This window comes from Eretmochelys imbricata, chromosome 7 (genome assembly GCF_965152235.1).
Source record: "Eretmochelys imbricata isolate rEreImb1 chromosome 7, rEreImb1.hap1, whole genome shotgun sequence".
NCBI lineage: Eukaryota > Metazoa > Chordata > Testudines > Cheloniidae > Eretmochelys > Eretmochelys imbricata.
Genome location: NC_135578.1, coordinates 63568319 through 63587328, shown reverse-complemented (window position 1 = coordinate 63587328; position 19010 = coordinate 63568319). Strand labels below are relative to the sequence as shown.

Sequence of the window (19010 nt, the reverse complement as noted above, 5' to 3'; positions counted from 1 at the left end):
TAGAGAGATGCTGAGATTGCATGACTTGACAGCTGATCTACTATGCCGACCAGTGGGAAGATCATCACTGTATCTCTTGGCTGTTTTATAAAATGTGATGAATAAGGGAGATGCAGTCTACACTATTCATTTTCTAATGACATTTATACTAGGGGTATTTTCCCCCTTCCACTCCCCACCTCTTTCTTTGTTTCTTTGCGCAAAGGTCCATTAAAAAAAAATAAGGTGAGCCTCTTAGAGAGAGATATGGAACATGTCACTAATGGAGGAAAATGCAGCAGTTAGGATGAAATGCGATTTTTTAATTGCGTGGATTAATTTAATGTCCACCAAGTCAACAAAAACCCAGATGCTGCTTCTGCAGATGTATCACTGCCTCCCCCATTGCCATTATGAAGCACAGTCAGAGGGTGCAAATTGAAAATTCTTATGTGGGAAGTCAAACCTGCAACCTTCAAACTAAAGTTTAAGGGCACTGTCTACTAGTTATAAATATTCAAAAGTAAAAACCAGCACTCAAGTACTTAAACAGCACCTTCAGTCTAAGGCTCTCACAGGACTTCAAACACTTACACTGCATTATCTGTGGGAAGTATAGTTAAGTATCATTAACCCCATTGTACTTATGGGCAATTGAGGTACACAGAGGTTAAGTGAATTTGCCCAAAGCAAGTCATTGGCCAGGTCTACACTATAACCTCTTGCTGGCATAGCTATGCCAGTCAGAGGTGTCATCTCTAGCCCACATAGCTGTGTCAGCAAAGGCCCCCAGTGTAGACGCACAGCTTATTTTATTTGTTTGGGGGGTTTAGTGGGGGAAGGAGCAGGGAGGTGGCTGGAATAAGCTATCCCAGCAAAAGCAGTTTTGCTAGCATAAACTGCATGCACACTAGGAGCATTTTTTTGGTATAGTGTACTGGCATAGCTATACCAGCAAAGCACTCCATACAGACCTGGCTCCTGCCAGGATCAGGATTAGAACCCAGAGCTGCCCCAATGCTTCTGCACAAGTACCGGTGAAAGAAAAGCAATCTAGAGGAGGTAGGAGCTAATTTATTATGCTGTTATGATTTTTAATTTGTTTATTTGACGAACCTAGTTTAGAAAATTCCCCTTAACACTCTTTACTATATAAATAGCTAATAGCGGAGTATAGCCAACCCTCACTTTTTAATATAAGGCTTCTGCTTGCCAAAAGGAGTTCAAAATAGACCACTTCTCTGTCAGCGCCACAGAGCCTTATGGGACGCTAATAGACCCTATGTGAATAAACATTGCTTGGGTTCTGGTCAGTGTCAGCATCAAATACACATTGTTCCTGAGTTATGTTATGCAAATATAATGCCTTTATCATGAGAATCAGCAAATGGTTGGCAACTGGCAAGGAGAAGAAAGCATACATCCAGCATTGCTGCAGGGGAGGCATAAAACAAAATGACAAGCCATGAAGTGGGACAAAGGCCCTGAAACACTAGAGGGAGTTGCCTATTGAAATGGCCTTTCTTTCTAAATCTTAGGCTGCGTACAATGGTACTAGCTTCATAGATGAGTAGAGAAAATTGTGTGTAAATCCCCTTACACCTGTCTGGTTTTGATAATTTTTGCCATGTAATGTTATTAACTGCTCAGTTAAAAAGGAGCTGTGTTACACAGGGGGTTGCTTATTAATTGTTGTTTTCATGTCATCAGCATGGTGTGCACTTGGTGATTTAATCAGCTAAATTCAGAGCCTAGGGACAGGGCAGGGATTGCTACAGTGCAGAGAGGGTGTAGACAATTAACATAAATTTACATCCGTATGTTATTTTGCTATTCACAGAATTATCAGCTTCCCCCGCTCCCATCCCCACTAAAGAATCAAAAAAGAACTTCATTTGAAAGTTGTTGAGGAAACAAGGAAGAAATTTTGTTTGCTATCATGAGTGATAACAGTTATCAAATCTATATAAAAGTGCAGGTGTATCCTCATCATAATATATTAGGGGAATGTCATCTAGTAGTTATATCCTGGGACTGAAAAGGATAAGCTCTAAGTATGATCTCCAGAGTCAATTTGCTGCTTGAACTTCAGCAAGTTACATAACTGCTGTGTGTTGTGGTTTGTCATCTGTGGAGTGGGGAGAAAACCTGCCTACGTGACACATGCGTATTGTGAGTCCGAACAGATTTTTGGAAAACGTTTTGAGGGCCCCAGGTGACAGGTGCCATAAAAGTACGACATGGAATATTACCCTTTCAATGGAGTGCTAGAAGGAACACATTATTGTATTCAAAATATTTTATTATTAACATACCCAAAAGTGAAGGGGTGAAAGAGACAGCAAAAGCAGCAATTATATCACTGTGAGAAGAATGGTAAAAAAACAAAACAACAACAACAAAACCTAGACACACAGAGAAAACTGGAGGAATTTTCTGAGAAACAGCAACATCTTAAAATGAAATCTTGGATGCTTCCTCATAGTTCATAGCAGGGGAGCAACTCCCGTCTTGGTCAATTAACAAACACCGCCTCACCACCACAATAGAACCAGGACATAAGGGGTAGTGGCAGCTAGCTCTTTTCCCTAGTTGGTTTAGAAAGCTAATAAGCATCACTGAATTGTATTGCAGGTTGCTTTTTCCCTGTTCTAATGACATGAAAGCTGCCCATTATCTCACCCACAGGTACCATCTCAGTTACCTCATTGCAGGGCTCACACTCCACTCCCAGAGGAGAGCAAGTGCTGCCAAGAGATTTCCATTGCAATTTCTGAAGTCACATCAAAATGACAAAACATCACAATGTATTCAGCTCTGCCTGATCTGTACAGAAAGAACTTTAAGTTTCCACTGTAATTAACCCTATCCTCGTTAAGATAATTATGATCAAGCTCCCTGTCACAGCTAATATCACAGCATCATTGCCTATGGCTCATGCTTTGCCCTCATTAGCTTACAAAAACAGTGCGCTAAACAGGCAACTGACTCCTTCTGCAAAATGACTTAAGATGTTCTGTAACCAGACAGTAAATAATCCTTTATAATACAAAGGTCTCAGCAACGTCCTTTATCCAAGTCCTTCAGCTAATCAGTCTGATTTCTCCCAGCTCGCTTTTCCATAATTCATTCATGATTTCCAGCAAAGTTTTAATCATAAAGGAATGTCATTGTAGAGATTTTTCTGTGCATAGGCACAGTAATTGTCGACTATGCTATTTTATCCAGTCCCTCTGGCTTGATGTGGAAACGGATTTGGTTACACTGAAACTAAATAGCAGCTCCTCTTATTGGTAATATTTGGCTGTGCATTCACAGGATTTTGAGAGAGAAAAAAGCAATGTTATCTCATCCAAGAATGACCAAACCTCCATATTATGCAGTTGTCCTTGTCCTGAAATAACAGTGTGCTCAGAAGTATATTTAAAAGAGAACATGCTGCCTTCTCTCTCTTAATAAGGCAGCTGACTCGTTCCTAATTACTTTTTTCTGGTCTAACAGGAAAAAGAGAGGGCAGTTAACCATATGTAAATGAGAGAGTTTGGCTTTTCCCTTGAAATTGATTTGGGCTCTGGTGACAACAGGTAGCCATTACCAGAAGTTAAAAACAGAGTTGTTAGGAGAGGAGAGCTTGTTTAAATCTCTCTCTCCTGGCCTTTCTAATTTCTTAGCAGATTAAAAAAAAAAAAAAGCAGCAGCCCACAATGAGGCACTAATCATAATTTCAGTATTTAAATTAAAGAAAATAAGACTGATTTGCACTTCTATAGCATCAACTGTCCAAGGATCTTAAGGCATTTTACAAATGTTAATGTATTAAGCATCACAAAACTGCTTTGAGCAAGGAATCGCCATTACACAGAGGGTAAAACTAACGGAGAGAGAGAGATTAAGGGACTAGCCCCAGTTGACACCCAACAATTCTCGAGGACAGAAGGGAACAGAACCCAGGTTTCCCAACTTCCAGTCCTGCACTTTAACTACCACCACCACCACAACAGAGATCCATAATATAAACGGAGACATTTGTAACTTGGTGTATCAAATTCACATGGGGGGATTCAGCAGAACTTTCTCTGAGTTTCAGTTCCCCCTATTCTGACTCCACATTAAGTCTCACTTTCAGTTCCAATGAACCTGAAAACCTGAAGCAAAACTCAACCAAAACAATAAATCCATTCCCAGCACTTGTGTGACAAAAAGGGGTTTGCATTAAACTTTTAGCTAGGTTTACAAAGCTGGGCTAAACTCCACATTCAAAACCATACCACAAACCAGATGCGGCTGCCTGATTTTCAGGTTTTATTCTGGACTTTTTTCTCAACTACAAATACAATTTAAGAAAAATCCAACTAACAAAGATGCCTCTGGGTTCAGTTCTAACGCCAAGCATCTTCCCTCTCTCCATTCAAATCCCTCTTTAAATCACGTCAGTGTCAGCTAAGCTACAGTGTGTTGTTACAGACCCATTAATGATGAAAATTAAATCTACAAAATCTAAAAATAACCTCTCCCACTATAATTCATAGCAGCTTGTCTGTAGTTCACTCTCTCTCAAGCCAGGTTTGCACTTAAAATGTTTGGTAGTATAGTAATGGTGCCTAGGGGTGAGATTGATATTTTTAAAACTTTTGTATACCAGCAAAAGCCCTAGTGTAGATACAGTTATACTGGCAGAAGAGTGCTTTTGCTGGTATAGCTTATTTTATTTGAGGACATGGCATAAACTATATAGCCAATATAAACCATGTCTACACGAGAAGGGTTTACCAATATAGCTATCCTTGTATAGCTATACCAGCAAACCTTTTCTAGTGTAGGCCAGGCCTCAGTATAGACTGTAATCCCCAAAGAACAGGGGCCAGGTCCTTGTGGTCCATACACAGGGGTGGCACTTCAATAATAAATGCCATCTTCTCTCCAAGATCGCTGGGGCTGTTAGCACTGAGGTTGCTCCCTCAATCCCTGGAAGACTGCAGCATGCATCACTCCACTTGAGGCAGTACGGTATCTGGATGGAACTGTTTCCAGATTCCTCCCATTGGACCAAAACTGAAACAAGGCCTGTGATGAGTGGTGGAGAAAGGAAGAAGTGAAGGGGGAGGATGGGCAGTGACCACTAAATAGCCCTCCTCCTAAAGAGAGTCTTCATGGAATTAGATTTGCATACTACTTGCTTGTGATACTAACATACAAAAATCACAGGAAAAATTGGAGTTGACCCTTCATCCGCAACTGGTTGCCCAATGTATCCAAGAAGCTGTTTCCCTTACGGCACACACTCTTAGACACACAATGAATGGATAATCTCACTTGCCTGCTTTGCTCAGACACTGCATCCAAGACTATGTGTGTACGCGTGTGACATTAGGTCCCACACATACAGCAATGGCAGGGCCCAACAAGACAAGTTAAGTAATAAAGCTGTAAAGATGCAACCGATGAAGTGAGCTGTAGCTCACGAAAGTTTATGCTCAAATAAATTGGCTAGTCTCTAAGGTGCCACAAGTACTCCTTTTCTTTTTGCGAATACAGACTAACACGGCTGTTACTCTGAAAGCTGTACAAGAATCAGTTGTTTTGCAGGCAGGGTTCCTGAAAACATGTTCTCTCTAGTTTACTTAGTTTTACAACCCCACATTTTGCTCTTAGAGGCTTAGAGTATGCAGTACTACCAATCCCAAGTGTCCAAAAATGATGATTCAGGCCTCCAAGAAATCAATAATAGCTTAAAAATCATGAGATTAAAAAAAACCCAACTCTCTCTTCTGGTTTTTGAGCCCGTAGGTGCATTTGGGTCATGTTTTCAAACTTCTCTGTACAACCATAAAGACTAGAAGCTTACTTTTTCTTATAGAAAAAAGGAGATTTTCTTGCATCATCTCACTCCTGGAGTTGCAGCTTTGAGTAAAACTCCAAATATTGTAAGATTCCCGATAAAACAAACGATTTGCAACATTTAGTTTGTAAGCTCTTTATGACAGGGACTGTCTTCAAAAGTGCATATTCAGCACCTAGTGCAGTGAGGCACCAATCCAGGTTAGAGCCTTCAAAAGCTAACACAATACAAATAATAAATAACCATTTCATCACGCAAAGTGAAACTGCTATTTCCATCAACATTTTCCTGCTTGGCAGTCAAATCTACATGAAATGACCATCTTTTCGTGCCTTTTACCTCCAACCACGAACTGTTGAACTGGAAGGATTTTTTTAATGAATCTTTCAGTTTCAGATTTCTTTATATGCGTTTTACACAGGTCTCTTCAGGATGAAAAGCTCCATTCTTAACCCTCATTTTTTTTTAAATTGATTTATGACATACCCTTAGGATTATTTAAACACTGTGGGATTTCAATTTATATTGCTATATTTTAAAATAATTTGAACAAAATGACAATCTAGAATATAATCTTCCCTGTGGAAGAGTATGAGAGGTCACATGACAGGGTGTATTGGCTATTTTTATATAAATACACCCTGTTATGTATAATGAAAACAAACATAAAAAGTCATCTTAGTGGTCTAATGGGCAAATAAATAGTATGGAATAAATTCTATTTTAAAACATGGCTTAGAATTACCCACTAGACAACAGACTACTGCACTCCGTCATACTTTATCAAAGGCCATTTGTAACCAACAACTCAGGGGAAGTCACTGTGGACCACTGTGCGGATATCACAGCAGCAGCATTCCTAAGAATGGGGACCTTAATATCCTTCTCCTCAAACCCTTGAAATGATTTGGCAAGGAACAAGCAATGTGGGGGAGGTTGTTGGTTTGTTTGTTTTAGACCAATATACCTCATCTATCTCCTCCCCATTCCTAATAAAAAACTTGATCATAACAAAACCAATATTTTCCAAATTCATTAAAAAAAAAAAAAAGACATATACACCGCCATTTCCTAATTCTGTAAGAGCAACAAACGGTACTGATTATAACTGGTAAAAGATCTATTCTACCTTTCAAAAACCACATATGTAAGATTTATAAATTAGTTATATAAAACAAACACCAACCGGACACAAGGGCTATGTTTCAACCCTGTTTGTAAAATCCTCTGACAACAGGGATGAAAATAGGGACAGCCAGAAGTGCAATGGCAGTGCCATCATGGAAGTTTTACTTGGAAGCATTTTGAATCATTCTATCACTCTAACTCAGAGAGTAACCTGACCCCTCCCCTTTTTGTACAGAAAAAGGGGAGTTGAAAACCCATGGAGAGAAAGTAAAGCCCATTTCAACTACTAGAGTATGGTGAGAAAGGGGAAAGAAAAGTAATTTTTCTCCTATCTTCCACAACAACCAAGGCTGAGGATTGACAAGCAAATTGACGCACTGCTCAGAGGGCAAAAGATAAATGTTTGATGAATTGGCCATTGCTGGAGGAGTGATGGGCTTCATATGTGCATAATGGACTAGCTGCCGTTCAATTCAGATTGCCTGCCAAGATAAGAAACCATAATGAATGGACGAAGCAGAGCCTCTACCATAAGAAAGTATAATCTGACTAGTTTTAATAAACTTAATAAAAAAGATGAAGCAGAGAGAGGCAAGGAGGACTGGCTTTTGTGACCAGCTGTGAGAGGTGAGAACAAATAATAGATGCTCAAGCTAGATAGGAGAAGAGAAGTGTTGCAGACGTATCATTTGAATCCCTCCCTTTCATTGTTAAGAAGTGTCTTTAGAACATCTAAAATAAACCACACGTGCAAAAACGGAACAAAGCATAATAATGTTCATTATGCACACTGTAAAAAGACTATTTTGCCTCTTTCCACCCAACAGCTACACATATATTGTCTCTTTTTCACACACACATAATCTAAGGCTAGATCTACACTCTAAATGTTTGCTCATATAATAATGTTCGTTCAGGGTGTAATTCTTTACAACATTTTTATACTGGCCAAAAGCACTAGCGCAGGGGTTCTCAAACTCGGGGTCGGGACCTCTCAGGGAGGTCGCAAGGTTATTACATGGGGAGTCACAAACTGTCAGCCTCCACCCCAAACCCCGTTTTGCATCCAGCATTTTATAATGGTGTTAAATATATATTAAAAATGTGTTTTTAATTTATAAGGGGGGGGGTCGCACTCAGAGGCTTGCTGTGTGAAAGGGGTCACCAGTACAAAAGTTTGAGAATCGCTGCCCTAGCGTAAACACAGTTATACCAATGCCCCTTTGCCTATATATCTTATTTCATTCAGATAACTGATATATCTATATCATCTACAGCACTCCTTTGCCAGGATAAGCTGCATCTCCACTACAGGTATTTGCTGGTAGACCTGTAACAGCAAACCCTTTCTAGTGTAGGCCTAAACTCTGCTGGGTTGCCAATGAAAGTTCTTTTGGTTCAGGCTTTGCCCTTTCAGGGCCCAGCTGGGGTCACAGGGGGCTTCCAAACCTACAGGAGACAGCCTGCAATTTCAATGCAAGAAGTGTTTTTAATTTATTTAGCATATCCATCAGCAGGCAACTTTCACTTCAATGCTGCCATATTGATCACAGTGAAATCTGATGTGATTTTATCAATGAGGGCCAAAAGGAAACAACAACAGCTCTGTGTATCTTGAAAGCTTGTCTCTGTCACCAACAGAAGCTAGTGAAATAAAAAAGTTTCCTCACACACTGTCAGCCCAAAGCAATGTCCTTTTTCATAATTCAGGGATTATATGGGGTGATGAGCAATCTTGTTTATTCACTTAGGAAAGCAGAGTGCAGGTTACCTGAACAATCCCTCTCACTGGACACTCCAAAGTATTTGAGGCCAAAGTTGCTCCAGGATTTACTGTCCTGCATATCTACTGCAGTGACACTTCGCCTTTGCAACAACAGCCACATTAGTAATGTGAAAAAGCGCTGGAGGGCTTCGTTTACTGTACATCTATTTGCAATATTGTTTTTATTCATCAATAACATAGTGGTCACTATGAAGAAAAATCAACATTCACCAAGATGGTGATGTCTGAGATAACACAGTATTTTCCTTACACTTGAATAGGAAATGATATCTCACATACTGTGGTGCAAATGTTTGTACTTACTGACATTTTAATGGTGACTGTTGTAAATGCACAGGGCCCTATTCACTTTTATTGCAAATCTTCCTTTATAGAATAAATATCACTAGTACCAGCAGTAGAAACCTACTCTTAGAAGAGATCCTGCTGCAATTGAAGGCAACAGGAATTTACACTGACTTCAGCGGCAGCAGAATTCGGCCCAGGATCTGTCTTTACACTACATTTACAGGGGATGAGAATATACCTTGCTGTAAAATACAGTATTTGGCCACGCAGAAGAGGATTACAGGGGAAATCAATCTGACCAAGGGCAGCTGGAATGCACAACACAGAATAGTATGTTAGCGCCATCTTTGTCCTCTCCCGTTTTTACTTTTTCCTTTGATCATGAAAAATAAAGAAGGAAACATTAAATAGCCTCCTTTAATAAGTATTCAGATTACCATCTTCTTGATGTCCCTTATGCAGCCTGTGTCACATTTTAGCAGAAATGATTACATTAAGAGGTATGTCTAGTTTTCAGTACAAATGTTATATAACTGCAAAAGGAAAGTAACTCATTACTGAGCAGCTCAGAAAGGCACCCACGACTGAAGAAAATAAAGTTTTAGGACAAGAGGGTCTCTCCTCTCTCTCCCTCTGTACGTGAGTCAGAAAATGAGTGAGAGACAAAGACAGAGAGGTAAGGCTCAGGAGTGCTGGGTGAATTATAGACTGCCTCTCAAGATTCACAGCTCTTCGTAGTGGGAGGTTAATATTCTCACATGTCATTAGGTCTGCTGGCTCTACTGATGGCTCATTGAATCAGGCAGCAAATTATTTCCTCATGCTGCAGAGGACACCACACTTCAAAGAGAAGGAGCCAGGGTCAAGACGGCTCTCCAGTTCGATTAATGAGTTGGGATCAGCAGAGGTTGCCTGTAGGTAAGAATGTGACTGAAGCTTTTGACAAAGCTGACTTTTTGAACAGGACTTGACCCACGCCCCTTGCCCCCCTCACCACCAAATTTTATTTCCAACCATTGCCTCTGACTGACCTGCTCAAGCCTGTTGGGATAGTTTTGACCTCCTCAGTCTTTGTTACCAGACACAGGAGCTGTCTGCCTATATTTGATGTGTCTCTCTCTAAAGGCCACATCATCTTATCTGAGTCTCATCAGAATACTTCAGATCTGCACGGCAGCAAAAGAATACGATTCAAGAGGAATCATTTCAAATTTTTAATTTTCTTATCAAATTTGTTTGGAGGGTGGAAATCACTCAAACAGCAGCTTTCGGTATCATAAAGGAAGACTGATTTCTAAATGCCGTTAAAAGCAGACAATAAAAACACAAAGATTGTTAAAAGCATACAGCTTACATATTAAAATGATGGAAAAGCAGAAAATATACGCTCCTGTCTGCATGGATTTGCTGACTAAGAATATTCTCAGCAAATAATGTATTATATCAAATATTTCTGTACAAAGTTTTTATTTTTATTGCCTTAGTAGCAAGAGATAAGAGACAATTAAAACTTAACGGCCACTATATTCATCTCTCTCTAAAAGCTGAACTATATTCTCAGTTTGATAGGTCCCTGAAATATTTTAATGCATATTTAAATAGATCTAATGAACTACTAAAGTGAGCTTCATCACACTAATGCAATGTTTCTGATCAGGTCTACCTACACTTCACACTTTCTCCAGCAAGAATGAATAACTTCATCAGCATGCAAACTGTTGCACTAGTAAGCTGCTGTAGCTCACGAAAGCTTATGCTCAAATAAATTTGTTAGTCTCTAAGGTGCCACAAGTCCTCCTTTTCTTTTTGTAAAATCATTCAGTTACTGTTTATTGAACGTAGGGTTTTACCAATTAGACATTGATCGAGTCATTCACTCAACTTGTGAGTTTATTAGAAGAAAAGGTATTTTTAAAAAGGGTACGAGTGCAAGAAACTTCACCGTCCTTATATGAATGTCTCCTGACTGACCGTCTATATTGCCCTGCAATAAATATATATATATTTTTTTTTAAAGAGACAACACTTTAAATTTAATTTCTGATTTGCTCTTCACTCACATTTTGAAAGATATTTTTAAAACAATTTTGAAATGAAACTGACATCATTCCAAGGGCCTGGTATACCAGTAAACATTGGTTATAATGAGTTCATAATGTGTACAAAAGTTTAAGCTAAAAGATCAGTCCAGGGGTCTGGGATTTGCTTAAGCTTTTCAGGACTGTGTCTTTTTTTTTTTTTTTTTTTTCTTAACACTGAGGCCAAGAGTTTCAAAAGCATGTGCCTGAAGTCAGGCTCTTAAATCTTAGACATGTACAGTGTTGAGCACTGTGCAGAGTGCACTGACTTCAACAGAAGCACTTTTGAAAATCTGGCCACTTATTTAGGAACTGAATTTTGGGCACACTTTCAAAAATTTTGGCATAATCTCAGTTTCTTAACAGATCCATTTTTTTGTTGTATAAACATACTGTTATATTTGCTTTGCAATTTTATTCTCCTTTTGCCCTTCTCCTTCCCACATCTTTCTCGGAGTTCAAAAGCATATTATTATTATTATCATCATCCTTATCATCCTTGTTACAGATTTCCTTATTGTAATGGGTTTTTTAGCCAGAAAAGCTAGTAAACAGATGACTAGGTCTATGGAACAGGAATTAGGATGGGAGTGACCTCTATATAACTGAACCAGCTTGTAAAAGTGATTAGAATTCTTCCAAAAAAGATATCTACCTGCTTAAAAGCATGTCTTTCACATATGTGTATCATTCTAAAATGTACATATACAAGCAATGGACCAAATTTTCCTGTTCTTTACATCCATACCATGGTAACAGTGTAAAAATGGCAACACATGAATAACTTTACTCCCATTAGGATGGATCCCGCAAATCTGTATATGTGTAAGCTCAATAGGACTACTCAGTATGTATAAAGTTAAGTCTTAGAATCCTTAAAGTCCTTGAGAGGCACCATCAACGCTGCCTTTGTAAGATTCTGAAGATAAAATGGGAAGACAGGCGCACCAATATTAGCGTCCTGGAAGAGACAAAGACCACCAGTATCAACGCAATGATCATCCATCAGCAATTCCACTGTACTGGTCATGTTGTCCAGATGCAAGACCATCGCCTCCCAAAACAGGTCCTGTTCTCTCAGCTGAAAGAAGGATACCATAACGTGGGTGGACAACAGAAGCGTTATAAGGACTTACTGAAGAACAACCTAAAGAAGTGTAATATTGACATTTGACACTTGGGAGACACTTGCCCAGGATCGCTTAAAATGGAGTAAAGTCCTATGTGATGGTCCCCTGCATTTTGAACTTGCTCGCCGACAAGCTGAAGAGGACAAGAGGCGCAGAAGGAAGGAGAGACTGGATTCCAATCATGGTCAACAGCCTCCTGCTGAGTCTGAAAACATCTTCCCTCATTGCAGTAGAACTTGTGGTTCAAGGATTGGCCTTATTAGCCACCTGAGGACCCATAACTCCCATGGAAGATGATCATACTTGGTAACGAGTGATCGCCCATCATAAAGTTAAGTACACGAGTAAGTCTTTGCAGGATAAGGGCCTTAGATTATACACTTTTATCTTCTATTCAGTGGCAAGTGGTTGTCTTGATAATTTTTTTCATTTTACTGCTACTAATTTCTTCCATTTTACACTCATTCACAATTAACTAACAAAATTTCCAACCGAAAAAAGGAATTACATTACCTCCATCAAGTAATTTAAAAAAATTCCCTAAACAAAGTTTTTTTTAATGCTTATCCTCATTTAAGCCTCTTTCTTCCCCTTTTAATTTGAATATTTTTCTATTGTTCATATATTGCAAAAAAATATTACCTCATTGCTTCAGTGTCAGAAGCAGCAAGTGCTTAATAGTGAGTACAGTTAGTCAAAATAAAATTCTAGAATGAAGCCTCCAGAATGACACAAAGTGTCACTCTCTGCCATGTGAATCACTGAAGTTTCCCAGGAACATACATGATTGACAACAGATGTGTCTCCTCTAGTTCCGACGCCATTTGAAAAGAAAGGAATAAGCACATCACAGAGAATGTTAGATGCTGTCCTCTTGACAGCATGTTAACATTCCATTATTAATCAGCAGTATATTTAAAATTGGACTGGACAAAACACTGGAGAAAAAAACCCTGTAGCTAACAATCCTACAATGGAGGAAGGATAGATTAGAGGATCTAATTTGTTTGTTTCTTAATCACTAATTGATATGATTTGGCCAACGCCTACGCATGAATGCCTACGCATATGGTATACAGCAGGAATACACCATCCATGTGGTTCTTTGAACATACCAACCACAATTCTATTGATTATACTCTACTAGATGCACCTTTAAAAGACATGCCACTCTGCATGCTTTTTGTAATAGGGAAGGGGAGGAGGAGAAAGTAGAAATTAGCACAGGTGTCATGAACACAATACCAGTTGTTATTCCACTACATGTATTTACATGCATCACCAAAACAACAAAATGAAACATCGCTCCATCATTATTTAAGTAAACACCTTAATTTCCACTTTAAAATTGTGGGGCCAGATCTTGCAAGCAACTTCACATGAATAGTCTCTAATGCCTGTGACAGTCACTTGCAGGAGCAGGGCTGTGTGGTGGATCAACAAGGCGATCTAGTGTTACTCCTCTGCACCACAATGTAAAAAGTTTCAGGTTGTAATTGAGCCATCACTTTCCATGTCTAAGGAAGGTGATGGATGACTGATGTAGTATGATCCCCCATATCACGAAAGGGAAAATCCCTTTCACAGTTTAGGAAAAAGTACTGAGGAAGGTATAGATCCCTATATATTGTGTGATGAAATTCAGCTTTCTGAACTTGTGGTCCAGTATTCATTAAGTCTCACCTCCCATCACAAAAAGTACAGGGCCTCATAAGAGACCAAAAGTGCCCAAAGGAGAAACAATAAACCAAGGAGTATTAGATTCAGAACAGAATGAGATTTTCAACAAGGTCAGAATAATGACAATCAGAATATACACACTGAAAAACATGGAGGGCAGGGGTGAACAACAGGAAATAGGTTAATTCAGGATGATGCTAAATCATTGTAAACTATAGCAACTACTGTTAATGGAATTTTGTATACATTTAAATTTAAAAGACTTACCTTTCAGACATCAATTAACTGAACTTCTCTTTAGTTAGGTACCTAATTCAAAGTAGTTTACTTCAAGCCATGTTTGTCATGTTCATTCAATTATGTAAATGTCTAATCTAAAATAATGACCTTGACTGTGTTACCATTTTCCCCAGGTTTTCAAACTGATTACCTCCACACACAAAGAGGTGACTGGCTACCTATCATCTTGGAACCCTTTCAGAGTGTAAATAACCAGTTGTCTCTGGTGCAAAACAACAACAGCCAAAGCTCCTCCCCACTCCTTCCCCCCCAGCTTTTGACTAACTGGTAGAGAACATATGAGTGCATGTATTGAATTATAAACCAACTGGGACATCAGTTCAAGACTTCCCCCCCTTCAGCTGGTGAAATTTTTAGCTCATGCTATAAGAAGGTGCCTGAGGATTCCAAGACATTAAATTCCCCCATCTGGTGAGTGGGTTGCAGTGGCTTATTCTGAGAACGCACTGGCCCTGAGCTCACACTGCATACACAGAGGAAGTTTGTTCCTGGGGCAATCATATTTCTGGACTGCACGCACTGCAGGTCTCACTCATCATGTTACCAAATTCTTCAGTAACTGTCACAGTGAATGATCAATGAGACTCAATAGATGTCTACAACATAGGTGCCCCAATGGCCTATATTAAACCACTCCCCCTTCCACAGACCACATCAAAGCACTTTTGCTGTCTCATGGCCTTTTATACAGTCATATTGGACCTTGCTATAAAATTTGGTAATAAAGGTTTGGGTTTAAAACATTAAAAGAAATAAATGGAGAAGCATTTTATAGTTGAAAACTTCATCTTGTCATTACTGAAGGGTAAAAAAAAAACCTTAATTTTTGTTAAAATTAAAGCAAAAATTAAATCATCTTATTATGTAATTGGAACTAGGCTTCAGGCGTTAGCAGTAAAGAAGGGATTAAGGCCTCAACCACCTGGGTTGTCATTCTCCTGGGCCCCATTACCACCCCCTTATTCGTTTTTATAGCCAACAGATTAAAATGCAAGCGCCGCAATCTTTGATCTTTCACTTGCTGACACAAATCCTTTCAAGCCTCCAACGTTTTCTGCTGAGGTAATTAGTACTAATTAAAAGGTTTCCAACAGCCTTTGCTCTAGTTTTTTTCCTCTCCAAAGAAATTGCTTTTACAAGTGCCTTCCATCTTTGAAATGTATGCATCGCTCACTTTCTTCTTTATCTGACTCGGAGAGATCAAGTGGATTAGTGACTCCATTATTCCCCGAGACAAAGCCAAACAACAGGTTTTTACTATCTCTCTGACCTGTTGAGGTACAGGGCGTATATTCAGAAACAAGTGCCTCTGCTTGTATTCCGAAGACAGTCCAATTACGCACTAAAAAGACACAATGCAGGGTTTCTTCATTTAAGAATGGACATCATTTAATGAGGCAGTGTTCTCTCAGAAGTGACAGAGGCAACTGCTTCACTAATCAAACTGACAAGTTGTAGAACTAATAATATGGTCCTATTTGTTTGCATTCTTTTTGTGTGTTTGTGTGTCTGAGAAGGTACAGATAACTTCTTTTCTGATAAAAATTTCAACTTTGCTATTGACTCATATTTGCAACTGAGTTAAAAAAAGGTGAAGAAATCTCCTTGAAGGTAATTCAAAGGATACGAAAGCCCTCTCTGCAAAAGTTTCTGACACTGTAATTAAGCACCATGCACTATTATAAGGTAGATTGATAGCTGACTAAAATATTACTGTGAACAAAACAGTGTTTTATGGGGTGTCTGGAGTATTATTGAAGACCCAACTTTAAAAAATAAAAAGCTGTAACAAAAAGAAACAATACTTTGCATTGAGAAAGGTTTATGTTTTGAACTTATAGGTTTTCAAATGATTGCTCCATCGACATGGACCCTATACGGATCATTTTTCTTTATGAAAACCTGGAAGCTTTGTGCCTGCTGTGATAAAAATAAATTACACTTCATGCAGCAAAAGTGCTATTCAGAAAAGAGGACAGTTCTCTAGCTCTTAAAGTCCTCACTTCCTATTGAAAAATGACAGCAGCTCTCTCTCATGCTGTAGTATCTCTGGCACAATAGATCAGGAATCACACACACAGCCAACAAGAGGCTATCTAACTTATCATTATAGGCACAGGAGTCTATTCTCCTCTTGTGATGCCAGCGCAAAACTCCTGCTGGCACTAATCGGAGTTGCCTGTGCATATCAAGAAGAGAAACTAACCCAGAGAGTATAACAGAATTTCTAACCTGAAGTTAGAAAGTTTTTGAATTAACAGTAGAGGAAAGTCAATCAATATCTTCCTCATCCTTTCTATTCTTTTACTTTCCTTCCAACAACTATTTGACTACAGTAGCAATTTCTTTATATTTAAAAGCACTACCAACTTTATTCACCTAAGCCATATTACACCACTGTGAAGTACCGTAAGTTTCATCAGACACATTTTGGCCATATGGAAAGAACCAAGCATAAAACATTAACTAGTATCCTTGTTCCCTAATTTAACCACGAGACCATTCTCCTCTATTATGCATGCACACGAAACAAACCTTCTAAAGCTAGGTTAAGCCTTTCATATGTGCAAGCTCACAGGGAGGAGCAAAAGGATACTTCATAACAGAACTCTTTCAAATAATCTTGTCCCAATGATTTGTATTAAATGTACACTGCTAGATGAGGCAACAGAACCCAAGCAATGGACTCAGAAAACCTCTATACAAATAGGCCTAATATAGTTAATCTCCTCAACTTGCAAAGAGTAAAAGAAATAAAAGTTGGGCATTGTTGCATTAGTTTGGGCTGCCCTGTGGGAACAATTTATAGAGTAGAATTTTAATATGTAAGAAGGTGGAACCTTAGGTACATTGTGGAAGTAAATGTGAAAGAGGACAGGTCCTTGCTATCTACTGGAATTGTGTTTGGCATCCCTGTTGCAGAGGTGACAGTAAACTGATTTGATATACAGTAGAACCTCAGAGTTATGAACATCTCGGGAACGGAGGTTGCTTGTAACTCCAAACAGAACATTATGGTTGTTCTTTCAAAAGTTTACAACTGAACATTGGCTTAATACAGCTTTGAAACTTTATTATGCAGAAGAAAAATGTTGCTTTTAACCATCTAATTTAAATTAAACAAGCATAGAAACAGTTTCCTTAGCTTGTCAATTTTTTTTTAAACTTTCCCTTTACATTTTTAATAGTTTACGTTGAGCACTATATACTATATTGTATTTGTTTGGGGTTGTTGTTTTTTTGGGGGGGGGGTCTCTGCTGTTGCCTGATTGTGTACTGCCAGTTCCAAATGAGGTGTGTTTATTGGCCAGTTTGTAACTCTAGTGTTCATAATTCTGAGGCTCTACTGTAAATAATATTGTGAACGATTATTTTAGGATTTTATTTGGTCACCCAACCACCATAGTATCTGAATATTTTCCATGTAAAATCAATACCAGTGGCTAAGTTCCTACTGGATTTCAAAGAGTCTCTGGCACGTCTCCCTTTATGGAGCCAGAACTGTTCTTGGGGTAGGGTTTGGGACTAAAAGGGGTTTTTGAATTGTGAAATCCTGACCTCCGTGTCCATGACAACACCAAGTGTTCAAAAATCATGAGACTGACATAAAAATTATGAGAATTTCAAAGTAATATTTTTGGGATTCTTTTTATTTGTCTTATGTTTGAGTCTTTATAGGTTCACATTTGCAAGTTTTTCTGCACAATTATCGGACTAGAAAATCCCCCCCCCTTTTTTTAAAAGGAAAATGACAGCTGAGATTCTCACATGATCAAATGAATCTAAGCGCTTAGGGCTCTAAGAAAAGCACCAAATATTACATAACTCAATATGACATGAGTTGACAACATTGTGTAAATCAGATATAGATTTAGCAATGGTAGGAGAAAACTGAGTTCCACATGTAATATTTTAGAAAATCTGCACATTAAATCTCACTTTGATTACTTAATCACTGAGGCCTTTACAAACAAGCAAAATGAAATTCTTACTGGTGATCACAATTTATGTAGGCAAAACCTTACATACTAGTCCAGTTTTCTTTTTCTTTTCTTTTCTTTTTTTTGGAAGCCAGAGCAAGAGGCAATTCTCAGGTCAACAGAGAACAGGGATATCAAAGAAAGTCACCATCTTCATGTGGTCTTTGAGGGTAGCTCTCACCAGACCGTAAACAGTTCTTGCGACCCTAGGGGCTCACTATTCATCAACTATGGAATGCATGGATCATGAGCAGCTGGCCATTTGAAATATATTAGGGGAAGGTAGAACTTTCTGACAAAGGGATATCAGTACAGATCAGCAGACCCCACATTTATCAATTTCTTTTAATTTGCTTGCAATAATCATGTAAAACCTTTACATGTGATGTTTCCCTGCTTTGTGATGTTTCATCATTGTTTCAATAACTCTCAAAACATGAGAACGGCCATAATGGGTCAGACCAAAGGTCCATCTAGCCCAGTATCCTGTCTTCTGATAGTGGCCAATGCCATGTACCCCAGAGGGAATGAACAGAATAGGTGGTAATCAAGTGATCCATCCCCTGTCACCCATTCCCAGCTTCTGGCAAACGGAGGCTAGGGACACCATCCCTGCCCATCCTGGCTAATAGCCATTAATGGACTTATCCTCCATGAATTTATCTAGGTCTTTTTTGAACCCTGTTATAGTCTTGGCCTTCACAACAACCTCTGGCAAGGAGTTCCACAGGTTGACTATGCATTGTGTGAAAAAATACTTCCTTTTGTTCATTTTAAACCTGCTGCCTATTAATTTCATTTGGTGGCCCCTAGTCCTTGTAT

General features: G+C 38.9%; 1 protein-coding gene across 1 annotated transcript in view; it reads right to left on the bottom strand.

Moving 5' to 3' along the window:
* Positions 1-19010, bottom strand: part of LRMDA (leucine rich melanocyte differentiation associated) — a 935990-nt gene that overhangs the window by 415193 nt on the left and 501787 nt on the right. The window lies entirely within an intron of this gene.